The sequence below is a fragment of the Ammospiza nelsoni genome, chromosome 2, assembly GCF_027579445.1.
Source record: "Ammospiza nelsoni isolate bAmmNel1 chromosome 2, bAmmNel1.pri, whole genome shotgun sequence".
Lineage (NCBI taxonomy): Eukaryota > Metazoa > Chordata > Aves > Passeriformes > Passerellidae > Ammospiza > Ammospiza nelsoni.
In genome coordinates, this window is record NC_080634.1 from 50,923,156 (window position 1) to 50,942,075 (window position 18,920).

An 18,920-nucleotide genomic window follows, 5' to 3' on the forward strand; every position below is an offset into this window, starting at 1 on the left:
CTTACATTCTTCTGCTTCTTTCACGACACTCTTGTTGCATCCAGCATAGATTATGCTGCAGTGCTGTACCCAGTATGTATCAATTATTTAGCACATTTACTCCCAAGCAGATCCATGCATGTTACTGTGTACCTGTCACCAAAATCAGCCTCCTGAATGATTTCTGAGCAGCAGCAAATCTGAGTGAGCAGCAGCCTCCTGCAGCAGCAAAAGCAAGCCATCTCCTGGGCTGGACTGGCAAGGGCATAGCTGGCAGAGCAGGGAATGGCATTCTTGCACTCTTCTGGGCAGTCCATGAGCCTGTTGCAATTTTGCCCCCAGTTCCAAAGGCACATTGGAAAATAGGAGAGGATGCAGTGGATGTCTATGATGGTGCTTAACTAGATGGCAAATCCAATCTAAGACCCTGTTTTCAAGGGAGAGTCACAGCTGGCAATTCCCAGAAGCTCCTCTCCTATTCTGGTGTGGTATTTTAACACTCTGATCTTCCCCAGGACAGACCAGTTCCCTGCAGAGCTGGAGGGAGAGGCCGTGTGCTGAGCTTTCTGCTCACCAGTGCAGTGAGCTCTGCAGCAGTGAAGCACAATTCTACCTGCAAGTCTGTCTATCTCACACTATTTAAAATGTTGTGAGCTCCTTAGCAGTTAGAAAGCCCTCCCTGGCTCACAACAAAGTTTGAATCTTCGACAGTGATCGTGGATAGGGTCGTTCAGAAAAATTGGAACAGAAAAAAAACACAAAAGAAAGGAAAAGGAAATGAAATCCCATTTTAGACACAAAATGGTTTCTGGCTTGCAGCCCTGCAGATATTTTTAACATGTCCATCAATACAGTCTCTGTGCACAGCAACTGACTGATCTGTGACTCTCTGTTCATGCTTCCATCTCTCCCCCAATGACCAGAGGATCCCTTAAAAGAATAATTTCGTCATAACTATTTTTATTTTCCTTTATCATCAGGGGATACTTATGTGAAAGCTGAGCTCTAGAGGGGTGGGACCTCTTGCCAGAGAGGTGGTACATGTCCCATCCCTGGAAACATTCAAGGTTGGATGGAGCTCCGAGAAACCTGATCTAGCTGAAGGTGTCCCTACTCATTGCAGGGAGGTGTGGACTACATGGCCTTTAAAGGTCACTTCCAGCCCAAACTGTTCTATGATTCTCTTGGAAGGTGGTTGTTTCTGTGCTCCTTCTGATGTCCATGGGAGGGGGGTTCCGTGGCCATGGCAGAGCTGTGTGCAGCAGCCAGTCTCCTGCAGGGGCCCCCTCAGCCCCAGTACAGCGAGCTCAGGGGCTGCTGGGGAACGTGCTGTCCCATCCATGCCACCAAGGTGGGAGTCACCAATGAGCTCTCTGACCTCAGCCAGCCGAGGTACATGCCTACAAGCCAGTGCAGCTGCAAGGCAAGGTCCTGAGGAGGATAAGGCTAGGATCACCATAATCTCCTTCAGCCATCTCAAAATTAAACAGCTAAGCCAAGTTGACAACCTGTTTTTTAAAATGTTCTTTTCAGTAGGTTCTCCTAAAAAGCACTTCATCTTAGCTCAAGATATGTGGGATGATTCACTCTCCATCACTTGTAGGGAGAACCTGGTATTTGTAGGGCCTGGCTCAGGGGATGGTCCTGACATAGGTTTTCTCTCTCTGGGAGCTAGACTTCAACTCTTAAAACCCTAAAACAAAAGTGCTTTGCTCTCCTAGTGACCCATTCAAGGTCATAAATTTGGCAAGCAGACCAGGAAATTATGTGCCCCAGCCACAAGCCTGTTTTTTCTTGCATGCTTTTCTAACCATTTTCAAACCTACCAGAAACAGATAAGAGAAAAAAACCAAAAAAAAACCCAAAAAACCCCTGAGATTCCAAATGCCTTCTAATCTTCCATACCATCAATGCCATGATCATAAATACCCCCTGGAACCAAACCAAGGATAGTTTTTCATTTCATCTTTCAAGGTCTATTTTTTTAAAAGCCGAGAGAAAAACTAGTTCCTCTACAGAAAACAGTTAATTATTAATGGTACATGCAAAACATAACATGCTTGACCCTTTGATATGGTAGGAGCAGCATGTAAGTGGAGATGACAGGATATATTGGCTTATGCTCCTCCCAGAAAAATCTGCCTTGCTGTGGGAAGGGAGGAATTGAAATCTTTATCACCTGAGCTTAGTAAGGATGTTGCTTTTGAAAGGGAGCAATTGGCTATTTTAAGGCTGCTAGCTCGTAGCCACTTCAGTAATTCTGCCTAATAAATGCAAAGTCATTCATGCTTTGTGGTTGATGTCCAACATCAGAGAGGGAAGTGCTTAGTCAGCCTTATTTTGCTGACTCACTGACTCAGCTTTTGGAGGCACAGCCCGTCTTCCCTGGGCATTGCTTTGCAGGGTGAAATGTAGGAGCTGGCAGGCAGACAGGCTGGGATCAGCACCCTGCACAGTTCTGTGTCCCCTCACCGGCACTCAGAGATGCTGCCCAAGAGGTGAGTTCCTGCATCCTCTTGGAGTCTGACCCAAGGCACTGAGTACCCTCAGCTCCTCAGGTCAGGAGGATGTAAGGATGCTTGGCATATTGCACATGCAGCCGTTTATTTCCCCAGAATAAACAGGGCAGCATTCCTTCATAAGGTTTTGCACGGACAGATCTTTAGAGAAAATCAGTATTAATAGATGTATTTTCTAAATTCACCCATAGAGCGCTTTGCAGCCCTGGGCTCATCCGCACCTAAAAAAAAAAAAAAAAAAAAAAAAAAAACAAAAAAAAAAAAAAACCACAAACCAAAAGCCAAAAACAAAAAACAAACGATCAAAAATTGAACAAACAGAGAAAAAAAATACAGAAAAGCAGACGTTTTCTTGGTTTCCCTGGCCAGGGCGTTGAGAGAAGCGATGCCATCTGCTGGCGACAGAAGGCCGGATCCCCTCGCGTCCCCGCAGCTTGTACTGCCCAGCCTTTGGTGTCACTGTGATGATTTTAAAAAATGAGGCTCTCAGCCGTGACACAGGTGCGAGGCTGCAGAGTGGATGCTCAGCCCTTTGTGTCACGGCTGATCCCCACGGGAATGACTAACCCCTAGAGAAGCAGAGGTCTGTACACATGGTGCCACAAGGTGTAAGAGGGTAATTCTGCGTGGCTGGGTTTGGTGGGAAAGCAGGGATGCTGGGCAGGAGGATGCTCTTTCTGCTCAGACACTTCCACAGGCACTGTGCTGATGTATCCCAAATTTCCCCCTCTGTGAGCCCTTAACACATGGCTTTGCATCAGTAGCAGCTGAGGTCCCCTGTGGTAATGCAGGAGCTCACATGAATGATACAAAGAGAAACTCAGAGACAAGCCCAGAAAAAGAGAGCATAAATTATGAACCTCCTGCCATGCCAGGTGTGCTGCCCACTCCTCCCCACTCCTGTGTCTGGCTGTCTCAGCAGAGGGAAGCAATTTCAACAGCCACAGGGGCCCTTCCCTGGCATTACAAAACATGCCCAGCAAGGAGAGGAACGTCTCTGAGATTTCACAGGAGCTGTAAAGCTTATTCCAGTATGTCTGCACCAGCTGTGCTGGAAGGGAAGGTGGGCAGCATGTCTGTGCCAGGGCCCTTCCTTCTCCTCCAGTCCCCCAAAGACCGCAGGAACCAAACAAACAATGTACTCCCTGGCCACCAGGTCATTTTGGCCAGAGGCAGCCTGTGCTGCCTCAGAGTTCATGTGCCTGTGCATTATTTGCCCAGGCACACACATAGGGTCAGAGCTGGGACTGAACAGGCTTCACCTCTCACCTTGCCCGGGGAGGGCTTGGTTGTGCCTCTTGCCCAAATGTTTTGACCAGAGTGTGTTGCTAAAAGCTGTAGGTAAGTGTAAGATGGAGGCTTGGAGAGGCAAATACAGTAATTGCAGAGCTAAGGAAGATTTGATCCCATTCAGTTTGTAATGCCTTGGCACCCAGATTCTTCCCAAAGCCTTTGCAGTGCACTGTGAGCTGTAGCTGTGCGTTGAGGCACATTCTGGCACAGCAAACCTGTTGCAGCTTCTTCTTCAGAGTAAATAGTTCTGAAAGAAAGATTGGATGGTTAAGTGCATACAGAAAATCTTCTGTGGCCAAGTTGCCAGCCCCAAAGCAAACCTAGGAACTCTTGAGAGGGTTATGCAAGGGCTGCCATCTATGGTGGGAGCTGAAAACAATCCTGGGTCATTCTTCCAGACTTCTCAGAAGAGACCTTCGCCTTGAAGGAGTGCTTTGCACTGAACACCACAGAGCTGAATGAGAGGGGAGGAAAGAGTGGGGTGGCAGAGCCAGGAGAGCAGGCAGCCCTGTGCAGCCAGTGCCACCAGAGCAGGTGGCCACAGTGCCACCACGCTCTTCTGCTGGGTCATAAATGGAACAGTGGGGGATCTGGAACATGAGACTCCAGCATAGGACAGAGGGCAGGCACCCACCGAGTGGCTCCCACGTGCTGTGCCGGGTGCCTGAGCCCTCACAGCAGGGCAGTGCGTGCCCCTGGCCACCAGCCTGCTGCTTTTCACAGTGGCTTTGAGAAAGCTTCAGCACTCTGAGCTCCTGGAACCTGGAGCTGAACGCCTGGTTCTGCCCTTGCCAGCACCCTCCCAGGATCACAGTGGCACAGAGAAAAGAGAAAAGTGATGTTTCATGCCTGGGCAGAGACCAGCTGGTCTCAAGAGGGAGCATAAAAAATTAGTTTCTGTTTTAAAATACCCTCAGTTTCTTACTGCCCTTTCTCATTGGTATGGCTGTGATTAATGACAACAGGCTCCCACCTGGCAGCTGGGATAGCTGCTAAGAAAAGTGAGAGGGGGTTTGTCAGGTGGTGACAGCTTCTTCCAGGGCAGGCAGGCTGTGGCTTGGGCACTCAGTGAAGGCAACCACTTAAGCTTTCTGTAAAACAGCAGCATCTCAGCTGTGACTTCTGCAAAGAGCTGTGCTGAGGACTGGAATATGGTGGCAGCCAGGCTGCTCCAGCACCATCTCTGCAGCATTGGAGCTGGGATGGCAGATCAGCTGCTCCAGAGATCACCATCAGTATGGTGTTTGGCCAGCAGTCAACCCTCTACGTTGGCTGCTAATTCTGATTGAAAGATGCCCTGCATAAAGTCATCAGATTGAAAACAGGGACAGGAGAGGGGCCATGAACTGTTTAATTTCTTGCCTAACTCAGTTGAGGAAACTGCAAAGAAGAACTTGCCATTCTTGGCCCTTTGCCCAAGGCTGTGTGCAGCTGGGGAAAGAAGAAGTGAAAGGAAGAACCTCTTGCTTGGGTACCAGAGGGAAGCATGGTGCTGATGGAATGCAAAGCTGAAGTCTGCAGCAGCCAGGCCAGAAATGCACGCAGTAGGTAAGAGCCCTGAGGCAGTCCTGCCTAGCTGTACATGCAATGAGAACACACAGTGCCAAGGGCATCTGAGCTAATTGCCCTTCTAGCCTGCACTCTGACCCTGGGCAAGTCTCTTCACCTCTGTGCTCCCTGTTGGTCTGCTCAGATTTCAAAACCTCCAGGCTCTCCCCACGCGTTTGACACAGTGCCTTGGAGTGCTGCAATCCCACTGGTAATAAACTGGTGGTGAGTCTTTCACAATGTCTGTCAACCCTGACTGAGTAAGCCAAGTCCCTTATAGCCTCACTCTCCTTGAAATGTTTTGTTTTGTACAGCTCTTTCTGTAAAGTAACTCCTCATTGTGGCATCAGAGACCTAAAAATCTGACTCCAGATACAGGAGCTCCAGAAATGAAATCCCTCAAATCCCAATGATCTACTTCATCATGTCTTGGAAGACAGGCCACGTTTCTTTGCTAAAGGTAAGTTGATTGTTGAAAAAGAGTCAGATCTCAGTTATTATTTAATACCAATTAATTTAATTCCTCAGTGTTTTATCAATTATTTTCTCCTTTGTCATCCTCCTCTTAGTTTGTGTAAATGAATGTCTGGAAGGACTCTTGCTCCCTTTTGATTAATGTGCTCATTAGCTACCCTCATCTCACCCATTTTCTGAATGGTTCTGAGTTCATTTAAAAGAAAACACAATATTTTATTTGGTTGTGGTGGATTGACCCTGGCTGGATGCCAGGTGTCCACCAAAGCCATTTTGTCATTTCCCTCCTCAGCTGGGCAGGGAAGAGAAAATGTGATGAAAGGCTTGTAGGTTGAGTTGAGGGCAGGGAGCAATCACTCACTAATTACTGTTACAGGCAAAACAGGCTTGACTTGGGGAAATTGGCTGAATTTATTATCAATCACATCAAAACAGGGTAATAAGAAATAAATCCAAATCTTAAAAACACCTTCCCGTCACACGTTTTTGCTTCCCAGGCTCAGCTTCACTCCCGAATTCTCTACCTCCTTCCCCCAGGAACACAGAGGGACAGGGAATAGGGGCTGTGCTCAGTTCATCATACCTGGCTCCTGCCACTCCTTCCTCCTCAGGGGGAGGAATGCTCACACTCCTCCCATGTTCCAGCATGGAGTCTCTCCCAAAGGACACAGTCCTCTATAAACTTCTGCAATATCCTTTCCACAAGCTGCAATTTTTCACAAACTGCTCCAGCATGGGTGCAATCCCTCAGGAACAGGTTGCTCCAGCACGGGTCCCCAGTGGGGTCACAGCTCCTGCCAACAAACCTGCTCCAGTGTCAGCTCCTCTCTCCATGGGGCCACAGGTCCTGCTGGGAGCCTGCTCCAGCATGGGCTTTCCGCAGGGCCCCAGCCTCCAGTGGGCTTCCACCTGCGGTGGTGTGGGGGCCTCTCTGGGTTGCAGATGGGTATCTGCTCCCCAGGGAATGCCAGGGGCTGCAGGGGAATCTCTGCTCCAGCTCCCAGAGCACCTCATTCCCCCCATCTTCTTCACTGACCTTGGTGTCTGCAGGGCTGTTCTTCTCGCATGTTCTCACTCCTGTCTGCCTGCAGTTGCTGCTGTGCAGCGTTTTTCCACCATTTCTTCTTCCTGTTATCCCAAAGGGATACTACCAATCTTCCTGGCAGGCTTGGCTGTGGCAGTGGCAGGTCTGTCTTGGAGCCCGCTGCCATTGCCTCTGTTAGACATGGGCCATCTTCTCAGAGAAGCCCTGTAGCCCTTCTCTGTAGCCATGCAAACCCAACTCATCAGTTACTAAATAAATGTATCTAGTGGTATATAATCACCATGGATGTAAATAACGTGTCTTACACCACTTCATGAACAGATGAATCATATTCTGCTGGCACACTGTAAGAGGTGTTACCCACCTAGCTCAGACCCTGGTGTGCAGCATATTGTGCTCGGAGGAGGCACTGGCTGTCCCGAGACCTGGAGGTTCTTTCCACCTGGCCAGGGCCTGGTGGGCTCCAGCAGAGGAGCTCCTGCAGCTCTGGCAGGCTCTTTCCCAGCAGACCTGCCTATCTCCCTGCAGGTGCTGCCATGCCCCGAGGCTGGAGCAGCCCTCACATGTCAGAGCAAAGCCCAGCACTGACATGCAGTCAAAACCCAAACAACTCCTGTCATGCAAACCAGTTGGAGGGTATGGAAAACCCTGGCATGGCCAGCCTCTTTGGGACTTTTTCTTTCTAACCCAGCAATAACACCGTGGAATTCAGTGAGGCTATCCCTGCTCTGAGAAACCCCTCATTAGTGGGAAGGACAGATGAATATTTACATTCCTCCAGAAACAAAAATTATCAGCAGAGATGGATACAGCTGAATTGACATGGACATGCCATTCTTGCTCCTGATAACCAGGGAGTAAATGGGGTCACTGTAGTTTCCTTCAACATCTGTATCTGGGGCACCAGAAATCCTGAGGTGAGGGTGAGCAAGCTATCAGACCATTATACCTGTTGTCAATTTAAAAATCAGATTTAAACTGAGGAAAGGTGGAGGAAAAATCCTATGGGGAGGGCAGGAAACTCCCCTCCCTGGGAGTCTGCTGGCCTGAGGGTGGCCACCATCCCCAGCCAGGGCTTCAGGCTGGTCTTTGCGATCTGTGTCCTTGCTGCATCCCTGCTGCCATTTCTCTGCTGGCACCCTTGACAGCTTCAGGGGCTGCCTGGCTCACTGGGGTTTCCCAGATGCAATGTGTTTGGTGGCTGCTTCTTCCGGGCTCTGTCCCAACTCGCTCCTCCTTGTTAATGAGACCAGCATGGCTTCCAGTGTTGCCAGCTGCCCAGCCCTGGCTCTGCTACATTGTTTTCACCCATGAGAATCATTTCTGCTTGGGGTAGAGAGTGAAATTCCCAAGCCTAATTCTTCTAGGTTTCTTGCCCTCTGTGAAAGGAGATCAATTGGTGCCATTGTCTGATGGACGCTGCAGGCATCATCAGTGTCCAGGATGTGGTTTCACCCAGCAGCTTATCCTGGGGATCCCTGCAGACTGCCAGCCCAATGACTGGTTGTTCAGTGCAGTAAGCAGATGTTGCTCTGCTCCACAATTCCCTTGTTGGAGGGAGCACTGCTGGGATAACCCTCCAGCCCAGTGACTGCTGCATACAAACAGTTCTGGGCTGCAGCTCACCAAAGGGTTTCCAGCCTCCAAGACTGCCCTGGGGAGCTCAGGGACTTCACAAGACATCACTTCAGTGGTGAGAGATATTCCCTTCTAACCTGAGCTGCAGTGGAGACAGGTTATAATTTTTTTCTTTTCAAATGCCAGAATTTACCTTAAATAGCCTTCCCTACCTTCTCGGGAGTTTGCAGTAGGTAGTGACAGCTCCTCTTGGCTTTCCTTTGGATGCACCACAAACATCAGGTTTCTTCCTAAACCAGCCTCCATTTCCTTGGCCAACTGGTTCTCCAGGTGCTGTTCTTTGTGGGGCACTTTGCTCTTGTAACCAAGAGCAGTGTTTGTGCAGGGACACACAGAGAGGTGCCAAACAATATTGACTTCCTTGCTTGGTTTTCTCATGGGTTGGGCCTTGTAATCCTGTAACTTGATCATTATTATTGGCAAATGGGCCTCTGGGCACTCTTTCGGGTGAGGTGCTGACAATCAGAACCACAAACACTAAAATATTTATCTTTCCAGGACAAGCAAATAGAGCTTCCTTATCCCAAAGCATTTCCTTACACATCTCCCAAATATATGTAAAAATGGGTGGTTTTGGCCAGCTTTATGTCCTCTTGGAAATTTACTCAGCAAATTGTTCTACATCTGCTCCAGGACAAGCTCTGTTAAGTTACTCCAACTATTTATTTTAGTGTAAATATTGGCATGCTTACCTCCAGGTCTGCGCCCTTTTTTCCCCTAATTTTAGTTCAATGTTCCTTGTATGTTGCGATCATTTGGGAGAAGTGTTGAGGCACAACTTAGGTTTCTGGCAAGTCTCTTAAACTGCTGTGTCCCTGGTGTCCCACAAGGAACCAGATCAGCCTTGGGCTGGTTCAGCAGGAGGTCTCTGACAACTGCAACCTAGCCTGCTGGGAGGAAGCTGAAGTACCAGCAAAAGCAGTTGTTAATCTCAGTGCTTGGTGTAGTGCATCCAATGGAAACCCACTTCAACAACCTTATTTACTGAAAAGGAGGTAAAATAACCTCCCTTTTGTACTGCAGGGATTTGTTTGATTGCTAGGAAAAAAACAAACCATGATTGCAGGTGAGAAGTGTCTTGGTCTGAGTGAAAAATTATCAGATGGAGGCAGGAAAACCTTAGTGTTTGAGAAAATTATCCCAGTTCATGGGAAGAGAGGGGAAAGACGTTAAAAAGAATCAGTGGCTGTGTTTTCTTTACTTGTTTCTTCTTTTAAAATTTTATACAGATAAGATCTGTGTCTCATCCCTCGTGATAAACTCAAAGGGTATTGGGTGACACCTTCTCCATGCCTGTCACAGTGGGAGCTCTTGGAAGAGTTTTTCTTGGTGCAAAGTGAGTCCAGGGTCATCAGTGGTCACTGGGCTTGTGGCAGGGGGTCTTCTGGAGATGAAGGTGGAGTAGACAGAACCCATTCCCAGGACATGCTCGGCAGGTCACAGGAAGCAGCTCTGTGTCATCTCTGCAGTCCAAAATGCTTGTGGGACCCTGGATCCGCTGTTTGGGGACCCAGATTCAGCAAGGTGACATCTTCTTGCATTCAGCCAAAGTATCCACTTCACAACATCATGGAGGAATATAATTTTGTGTTTAGTTTTGGAGTAATAGTCAAGGACTGTTTTAGGTGTAATTCTTCTGGAACAACTACATTTGTAAATTAATCACGTTTGGGCAAGACCTGCCCTGCTGTAAATCTGTGTTACAGAGCAGAAGAGAATAAAACCAGATTTTACACTACAGATGTAACCAGGAGGAGGACCTGGCTGGATGATTAGTATATTGGCTCAATTCACACTTTAATAGCACCAGATTTGTTGCTGAGCTCTGTCACAGAGGCCAAACACCTTGACCCTCAACATGAGCATCTGAAAATAAAGCAACCTCAGCTGAAATTCACCTCATGCAGCATCTTGCCTCTTCTGTAAGCCATCCTGTGTCTATCCATGCTTAGCACAGAAAAACAAACTCAGGGAGAGCATTGGCTCAGTCACTGGGCACTAATCCTGGTGGCACAAGGAACACAGATGTTCAGCTGAGGCTGAAGGGAACTTTCATGCAGTGCAAGTTAAAGAAATCCAACCCCAAGACCAGAGGTCACGCTTGAAAATTGTGACTGTGGATTTTATCTTAGGTCCCATCACTGTGGCCACTGGGAACTCTATGGGAAGCATAGAGACCATCAGACAGAGGACATGAAACCTAAGGAAAAGGAAACACTGATAAAAAAACCTGAATACAACTGGTCTTTTCTCAGTTAAGGAGTCATGCTGATTACTCCAGTGCTCTTGGCCTGCTGGTATTTTAATCAGAGGGTCCCACGAGAACATTGCACTTAATGTGCATTAAACACCCCAGCCAGGAATGCAGGCAGCAGAGACAGGAACACTCGAGGATGAAGTGCCTCTTAATGTGTTTTCCTGTTTAAACAAAGCCGTGCACTGGCTGAACACCGCTGCGCTGCGGAAGGAGGCGGCAGCCCTTGGCAAGGCAGCCTACCTGCGGCCCGCTCTGGGCACATGTGTGCTCTGGGCTCTAGGAGTGTACCCAGGGTGTTGACACTAGAAAGCTGTGTCCCCTGGGGCCCTGCCTTGCCAGCCAGGAGGGAGGGCTGCCCACCTCGCCGCTGGCCCCGGAGTCACTCTGACCCAGGACGCCGGTATTTCTTTGCAAGTAGCTGGAGATTGGAAGAACTAGATTAGCTCCCAGGCAAATTTAGAAAGAAATTAAGTTCTGCCACCAATGAAAGAACCAATCACAAAGCAAACACAGGCAAAAGTACTCGAGGGGAAAACAAAGGCCTTGTGTGGCAGCTCACAAGCCCTGCGTGGTTGCAGAGAGACATCACTACCCAGAGAGGTTCTATGGGTTCTACGCAGCACACAAAACAATATCTGGGTATCAGGGAGTCACAAAGATCTGTCTGTCCTGCCTGAGGCTGGACAGATGCCACACTTGCTCTCTTCCTGCAAGGAGGTCAAACCTTATTATGAGGTTTAAGAGTCTCACCCAACACATTCATTATCATCTTTGTCAATATCTGTCCATTTCCTTCCCATTATGGAGTTGACATTAGATCCTGCTATTTGGAAAAAAAAAAAAAAAAGATCACATATATGGCAATTTCTTCAGTTTTATTTTTGGTTATGGTGCATGCCTCATGCTGACCAGTCCCAGATGCTCATCTGGTTACCTCTAAAATCTTCATCCTGCTTGCAAACACTTTAAAGCTACAGAAATTAAACATCTCTCACAAGCTCTTTGGAGCCTGATCTTCAGGACTTGGAGTTTCAAGCTTTCGTCTTTCACATGGAAGAGACAAAGAAGATGATGTAACAAAAAGTTGCAATGCTGCTAAAGCTGGGCAACTGCAGCCTCTTGGTCCTTAACAAAAGCTCCAGATGCTGGAATTCAAGATGAAATAAATCAGATTGACAACATTGTATTAAAAGCACTAAATACATTTTCACTCTTATTATTCTATTTCTCTCTGTGTGACTGTACTTGTGATGAAAAGTCCTGCCATTTAGATAAGGAACCAGGCTTTGAAGCCAGGACTTGAATTAGGTTTTGGTGTCTTTTCCTTCATAGCAAACTCTGCCTGTTTGGTTGGTCTCTTTCTGCATTGAAAAGGAATATCCCCAAGCCAGGCAAGCTCCACTTTTCCCCCAGAGCTCTTTCAATTCCAGCTCATTCTGGCTCAGTGTCTCTTTATGCCATCCAAAGCATTGCCTGCAATACAAAGAGCAGAAAAAGAGAAATCCATTCAATTAAAAAATGACACAAAATAAAAAGGGCTTTGGAGGGCAGGTGTCAGCGCTGGGCACTGTTCTCACGGTCTGACTCTTGTGAATTTGTTAACCTTAAGGATTATTAACAGAAAATTTATTTCCTGCTCTTACACAGGTTTCATCTGCAATTTGTGGAGGCTTGGGGTGTTTTTTTCCAGTTCGAAAATGTTTTCTCTTGTCAGTGTACAATGATAAATTCCCATTAAATCTCCTGAGAAAAAGTAACGTCTCTGTTAAAAGAAAAGCTGTGGTGCTCTGTGAAGACCTCACTAAGGCAGAGGGACCCTTTCTCTGGATTCTGTTCTCTATTCATCATGAGGATTCCCCAACTGCTCTGGAGCTCCTAATTTTTGCTAAACCTGGTAAAGTGTCTGTTGGAGGAATCAGTATGCATATGGGCATTTCTCCAAAGCTGCCTCCTTCAGCATAGAGCAAATTAAATTCAGCATCAGTCCCAGGGCTGCTTCCCTCAGGGCCCTTTGAAAACCCCAGCTTTTAAGTCCCGCTTCAGCCTTGCAGTGGTTTTCTGTAAAGCTTAACAAGCCTAATTTGTTTGGTTTTCTTTCTTTTTTTCCCCAGACTTAATTTGTCTCGCAGCACTGTCTTCACCATATACAAAAAGTCTATTTTGAGCAAAAAATATGCCAAAATAATATGAACATACAGAGACTCCTAAAGCTGTCCCTCCTTAAGGTCTCCTAAAAATTGTGCATGTTTAGCAAAGGGAGGCAGGGGAAGTTTAATGAGCTAGCCTTGTAAGGATTTGAGTGGGGGTTGGTGAATAATAAAATTTAGATGTGGGGTTATGGCATTGATGGTGTTAGGGTAAGCACTGAGAGATGGGGAAGAGGAACCTGCACATCTCCAGCTGATGAGGGGCTGAGACGTGAGCACAGTGAGCAAAGAGGGGGTAAAAGGGCATAATCCATAAAGGCTGGGCAGTGATGTGGCCACCACAGTAGATGTGGGATTGGCCAGGGGCTTGAGATAATCGTCACCCCACACTGGGCTTGTGTGCAGCACTGCGAGAGAAGTTCATGAATATAATTCCAGGGAGGATCTGTCTGAAGTGTAAGCACGGGCGATCTCCCTAATTAGGGGAAGTTCATTTATACATGGAGAGCAGCCAGAGCTAATCTCTGTGTCCAGTCACCACTGTGTCTGGGAAATGCCTGCAGGCTGGAGCACTGCTGCAGAGTGAGCAGCCATCTGCCACGGGGCCACACCGCCGGACACAGCGCGGCACCGAGAGGGGACACGTGTGAGAGGCAGGGCAAGGCTTTCCCCTCTGTCAGCTTGGGGCGCACCGGTACTGATACAGAGACACCCCCCCATTTCCCCAGAAAAATGGAAATATAAGGGAGGCTGTGCTGTTTCACCCCTGGAAAGAGGGAAATGCAGGTGTGCAACATCACTCCAGCTCCTTGTGCTGCAGGAGGGTATGGAAACTGAGCCAGTCTCCCGTGTGCTGGGTGAGGAGAAGGAGGAGGACTGGGGTCAAAAAAAGAGGTGACAGCCTCCTCACCAGTGTCTTTTTCCAGCTGGAACACCTGACCTCTAATGGAAAAACTGAATTGATTCAGGCTGCTAAGAAAATTGCTGGCTAGTAATGGAAGCAAGAAGCTCAGGTAAGGGGCTGATGAAGAAGAACCTTTAATTTCAGGTGGCTAAAAGGCCTTCCAAGAAAAGCCTGAGGTACGGTACAGAGGAAGCCAAAAACAATTACAGAGAAAAGAACTGCAGACAAAGGCATGAGGATATCACCAACTCTCAGATATTGCATCTGCAGAGCTCTCCTTTCACAGATCAATAAAAAAGATGCAGAGAAAAAGAAAAGAAAAGAAAATCCCCACATTTTTAGTGAATACTTCCTGAAGCATCAGCTCTTGTCTGTATTACCTGATGCCAGCCCTCTGAAATTGAACCCCTTCCATTCACTGCCAATCAGTAGCCACTGACCCAAGTTTAATTTTCTGTTATTTCATGTTATTTTTATTTTGGTAGGGTGAGGTGGAAGGATTTCCACTGTGCTGTGCAGTGAGAGGCAGCCTGTGAGCAGAGGATATTAGGGCCCATAGTGGGAAAGGGACTGACTGTCCCTGTTTCACAGACACTGACCACAAAGTTTGGAAATGGACGAAAAGATGACTACAGGCTTCCCCACAGCAGCTCTTTTATATTTTTGCTCCCCTAACCAGAGCAAAGCTTTATTTTCTCTCTTCTTCTACACCAGCATCTCTCCTAGTAGGAGCCTTTAAATCCTTTAATGCTTTTAAAAACCTTTGCACTTTAACTTCGGATTTGAAATCTGTATAAGTATGCATATATACACATAGGTGTGGGTGTAGGCACATACCTTAGGGAACTCCTAAACAAAAAGGTTAGGTGCTAAGTGAGCACTTTCCTCCATCACCCCCAGCCTGCCCCTCCTTCCTGGGGGCTGGTCCTTAGCTTGGTGATGCAGGGCACACTGTGCAGGCTGCTGGCCCCTGGGCTCAGCCCCTGCTCAGTGCTCATATTCCCACTGTGCAAGCTTTGCAGCTCACAGCAGGGCCTCCACCTGGGCTTCTCTAAGGCCTTAGGTGCAATCCCTCACATCATTCCTGACAGTAAGTGGGAGAGATACTGTATGGACTGTTGGATGGATAAGGAATTGGCTGGATGGCTCTGTCCAGCACGTTACAGCAATGTCCAGATGGAAACCAGCAAAGAGAGACATCCCTCAGGGGTCAGTACTGTTTAGTATCTTCATCTGTGACATAGACAGTGGGATTGAGTGCACCCTCAGAGAGTTTGCAGACCACCAAGCTGAACTGTGTGGTTGATATGTTGGAGGGAAGGGATGCCATCCAGAGGGACCTGGACAGGCTGGAAGAGTTCACCTGTGGGACTCCCATGAGGGTCAACACGACCAAGCACAAGGTGCTGCACCTGGGCTGGGGCAACCTCTGGTACCAACACAGGCTGGGGGATGAATGCATCCAGAGCAGCCCTGCAGAGGACTTGAGGATACTGGTGGGTGGAAACTGGACATGACCCAGCAATGTATGATTGCAGCCCAGAAAGCCATCTATATCCTGGGCTGCATCCAAAGCAACGTGGGCAGCAGCAGGACAGGGAGGATTCTTCCCTTCTACCACTCTCTGGTGAGACCCCACCTGGAGTGCTGCATCCACCTCTGAGCCCCCCAGTACAAGAAATATATGGACCTCTTTGAGTGGGCCCAGAGTAGGGTCACAAAAATGAAAAGAAGGACGGAATAGCCAAAGAAAGGCTGAAAGAGTTGGGGTTTTGCAGCCTGGAGGAGGGAAGGCTCTGGAAAGACCTAGCTGTGGCCTTTCAGTACTAAAAGTGTGTTTATAAGAATAATGAAGAGAAGTTTTTTGCCAGAGACAGCATTAGGGATAACAGTATTAAACTAAGAGAGGGTGAGTTTAGATTGGGCATGAGGAAGAGATTCTTTACTGTGAGAGTGGTGAGACACTGGTGCAGGCTGCCCAGGGGAGCTGTGGATGCCCACACCTGGTAAGAGCAAGGGCTCTGGCACGAGAACCTTGAGAGACTCTGTTTTGCCCCAGAGAGCCATCCCTGCAGCACTGCAGAGCCTGAGCTGTGCTGCACACTCAGGGCTGCTCTGGCCCCTACAGGTTCAGAAAGTGGCTCCTGTCTTTAACTTTATTAGGGAGATGTTGCTAATTTTATAGACTGCCAAGACTGACATTTCTCTGACCATTTGTCAGAAGCACCACAGCAAAAATAGTACCATTAAAAATGGATCCTACCTGTGACTTGAAACTGAAAGCCATTATGTGGGCTAGCTCTAAAATTTATGCCTTAATATTGTGAGATGGGTTTATAAAGGAGCTCCATTTCAGGTTCCCATTTTCTTCTCTTCATGCAGCCAGCACTGAAGGATTACAAGCACTTTTCTGACAGGCTCTCTCTTTACACCGTCTCTTACTCATCCCTAAAAATCACCAAGTGAGTTTTCCAATAGCCCATTAGTCACCTAAGACCACTGCTCATGCTGAAGTTCATTACTTTCAGTTTAAGGAAGATTTGTGGCACATGGTAACTAAAGTTCAATTAAAAATTCTTTATTTCCAAAGACAAAATCCATCTCCCTAATAATATTTATTAACGATTTTTAACCATCACCCAAAATTTTCATTTTACCAGCTGGGTACACTCAGCATACTCAGGTTCAGGTCACTCGTGCACAGGATGAATGGCAGCTGGCCATAATCTGTGCACTCACCACTTTCCAAAGGCTCTGCATACACAACCAGCAAAACGAGAGGTTTTTATTCCCACAGACACACGAGTCTGAATGTGTCACACTTCCAGGCCCTCCGGAGAGGGAGGATAACCTGTCATCTCCCCTGGTGAGGCAGCAGGGGAAGCCGGGCAACCAGAGCCCTTCGCCCTGCATCGGTGCCAGTCTCCTGCCTTGGGATGCACTCGCTGCCAATGCCCCATGACTCCTTCAGCGCCTGCATTTGACTCTTCTCACATTTGATTGCTCCTAAATTATTAACATGCCTAGTACTCTGTGCTGTGGCTTTGTCTGAAGCCTTTTCCTTTGATCTGCATCGCCTTTGAAACTCTGCCTGTGTGTGTGGGCAAGCCATGCTGCTTTCTGCAAACCACCACCCTGCAGGGTGATATTTCTCTCACTGAAACCAGTGCAAAAGGTCCTGCAAATCCTCTGGAGCTCAGGACACAAACTGATGCATTGTTTTAATGCTGGGGTATTTTTTAGGAGCCTGGACATTTCCCTATGTCTCACAAGGTGTGAGGTATTTCCTGCAGTCACCAGCAGCAGGTGAGAGCACCAACACATCCTCAGAGGCCCACAGCATCTCCAGTATTAGATCCATCTGTTGCTGCTGCTGGTTTACACCCTTCCAGTATAAATTCAAGTCGGTTTACACCCTTCAAGTGCCACGCAAGAAAGCTCAAGCATCATCACTGCACACATTTGTACTGCAAAAATGCACATCCTGTGCCAGACCAGCAGCTGGGCTGCCCAAAAATCTGTCTGTGAAGGCATGCCTCCTTCTGGAGGAGTGTCAGAAAATGGATGTGCCAGAGCAATCTTACACATGGTGTGTAGTTGAGCCCTCCAACACAAAGCCATTTAAAGATATTATGAGGCTGGAGTTTGAAGGCAGGCTTTGGCATGCAGCATGGACAGATCATTGCTTCCCATCTTGACCTTAAATTCTGGAATGTGTCAAAGAACAAAACACAGGCATAGGAAAGCACCAACTATGACTCTTAGCAATTCCAGTGGACCAGCTGATTACCTGTTGGTGAGCAATTTAATTTGTGTTGAATTATACCCTCTGTAAGCCTGGCTCTCAGGGAGGTAATTAACCCAAATGTCTGCCCTCTGATGGGGCCCAGCTCGCTGGTGTTGTGTGGTGTCCATCCACCAGCATCCCACCAGCTGGCAGGCAGCAGGCTGCTGCAGGAAATGTCCTGGCTGCTGAGCATGAGGAATATCCATACTGCTCATCTTCTCATGTCATGGCACTTTTGAAACACCAGGGACAGTTTCAAGAATGCTTTTAAATCTGAAAAAACCCCTGTGTTTGAGCCATGTGCTGAATGTGTTTGACTTGAAGGGAAGCCAGGATAGCCAACACCCCCTAACATTAACATGAGCTGGCTGGGGCCCCAAGCTATCACAATTTTATTTACTGGAGACTTTATCTTTCATGTCCGGTTTATATTTAGGCCTGGTTGTGCAAGGCTGTCCCATGCTGCTGGGCATGCACTCATTTCCTCTGACACTGATGGCATTGCTCACATGGGGAGGACTCCCTAAGGTGAGTAAAGGGCGGCTTCTGTGGGAAAAAGCAAAGTTTCCAAAATGGCAAAGGCCTTCCTCATCTTTGATGTTTTGGCTGGGCTCACACTGCAGCAATCACAAGGTTTGATGGAGGCTCCATTTTGGGAGGACATTGTGCAACCAAAAGAGGAGGCAATTCTAGCTCTGCTGGGAAGCCTCACTTCTTTAAATTCCTAACACTTCAACACTTCCTTAAATGCTCCTGTTATGCTCTCTGATAAAATGTCTGGACAGGTATTTCTTGGCTGTGTGATTATTTGTGCCTTGATCTTGCTCTTGCAAAGCAAAAGGAGATGGCATGTTATAAACACAACAGCAACAAGAGTTACACCAGCAGGATTGCTCAAAAGTCAGTAGCACTGGGGCATGTGCCAGGAGCCAAGCAGTTGGTAATTCTGGAGTGAATGAGGCCTTATAATTGGTTTTATCCAGGATCTACAGGAGCAAATCAAGTTTTTACAGACAAAGATCACACCCTAGCATGCTGTAAAGTGCAAACAGTATTTGCTGGCAGAAATAGCTGGCAGAGCTTTGTGGACACAAAGATGGATTATTAATTAGGAAAGGATATTCCTGCTGTTATGAGATCGTATATTTAGGGGGTGGAGAGATGGTGCATAACAAAACCAGGGTCTGAGCTCGCTTCCACCTTGTGCAGCAGTCTCAGCAGAGCTGAAGCCTTCCCCAGCTTCTGTCCATCACCCATCCTGGAGCAGGGCTGCTCTCTGAGCATTACCCTTGTCTGCCAGTAAACACATGGCTGCTTGCAGCTTCAGTG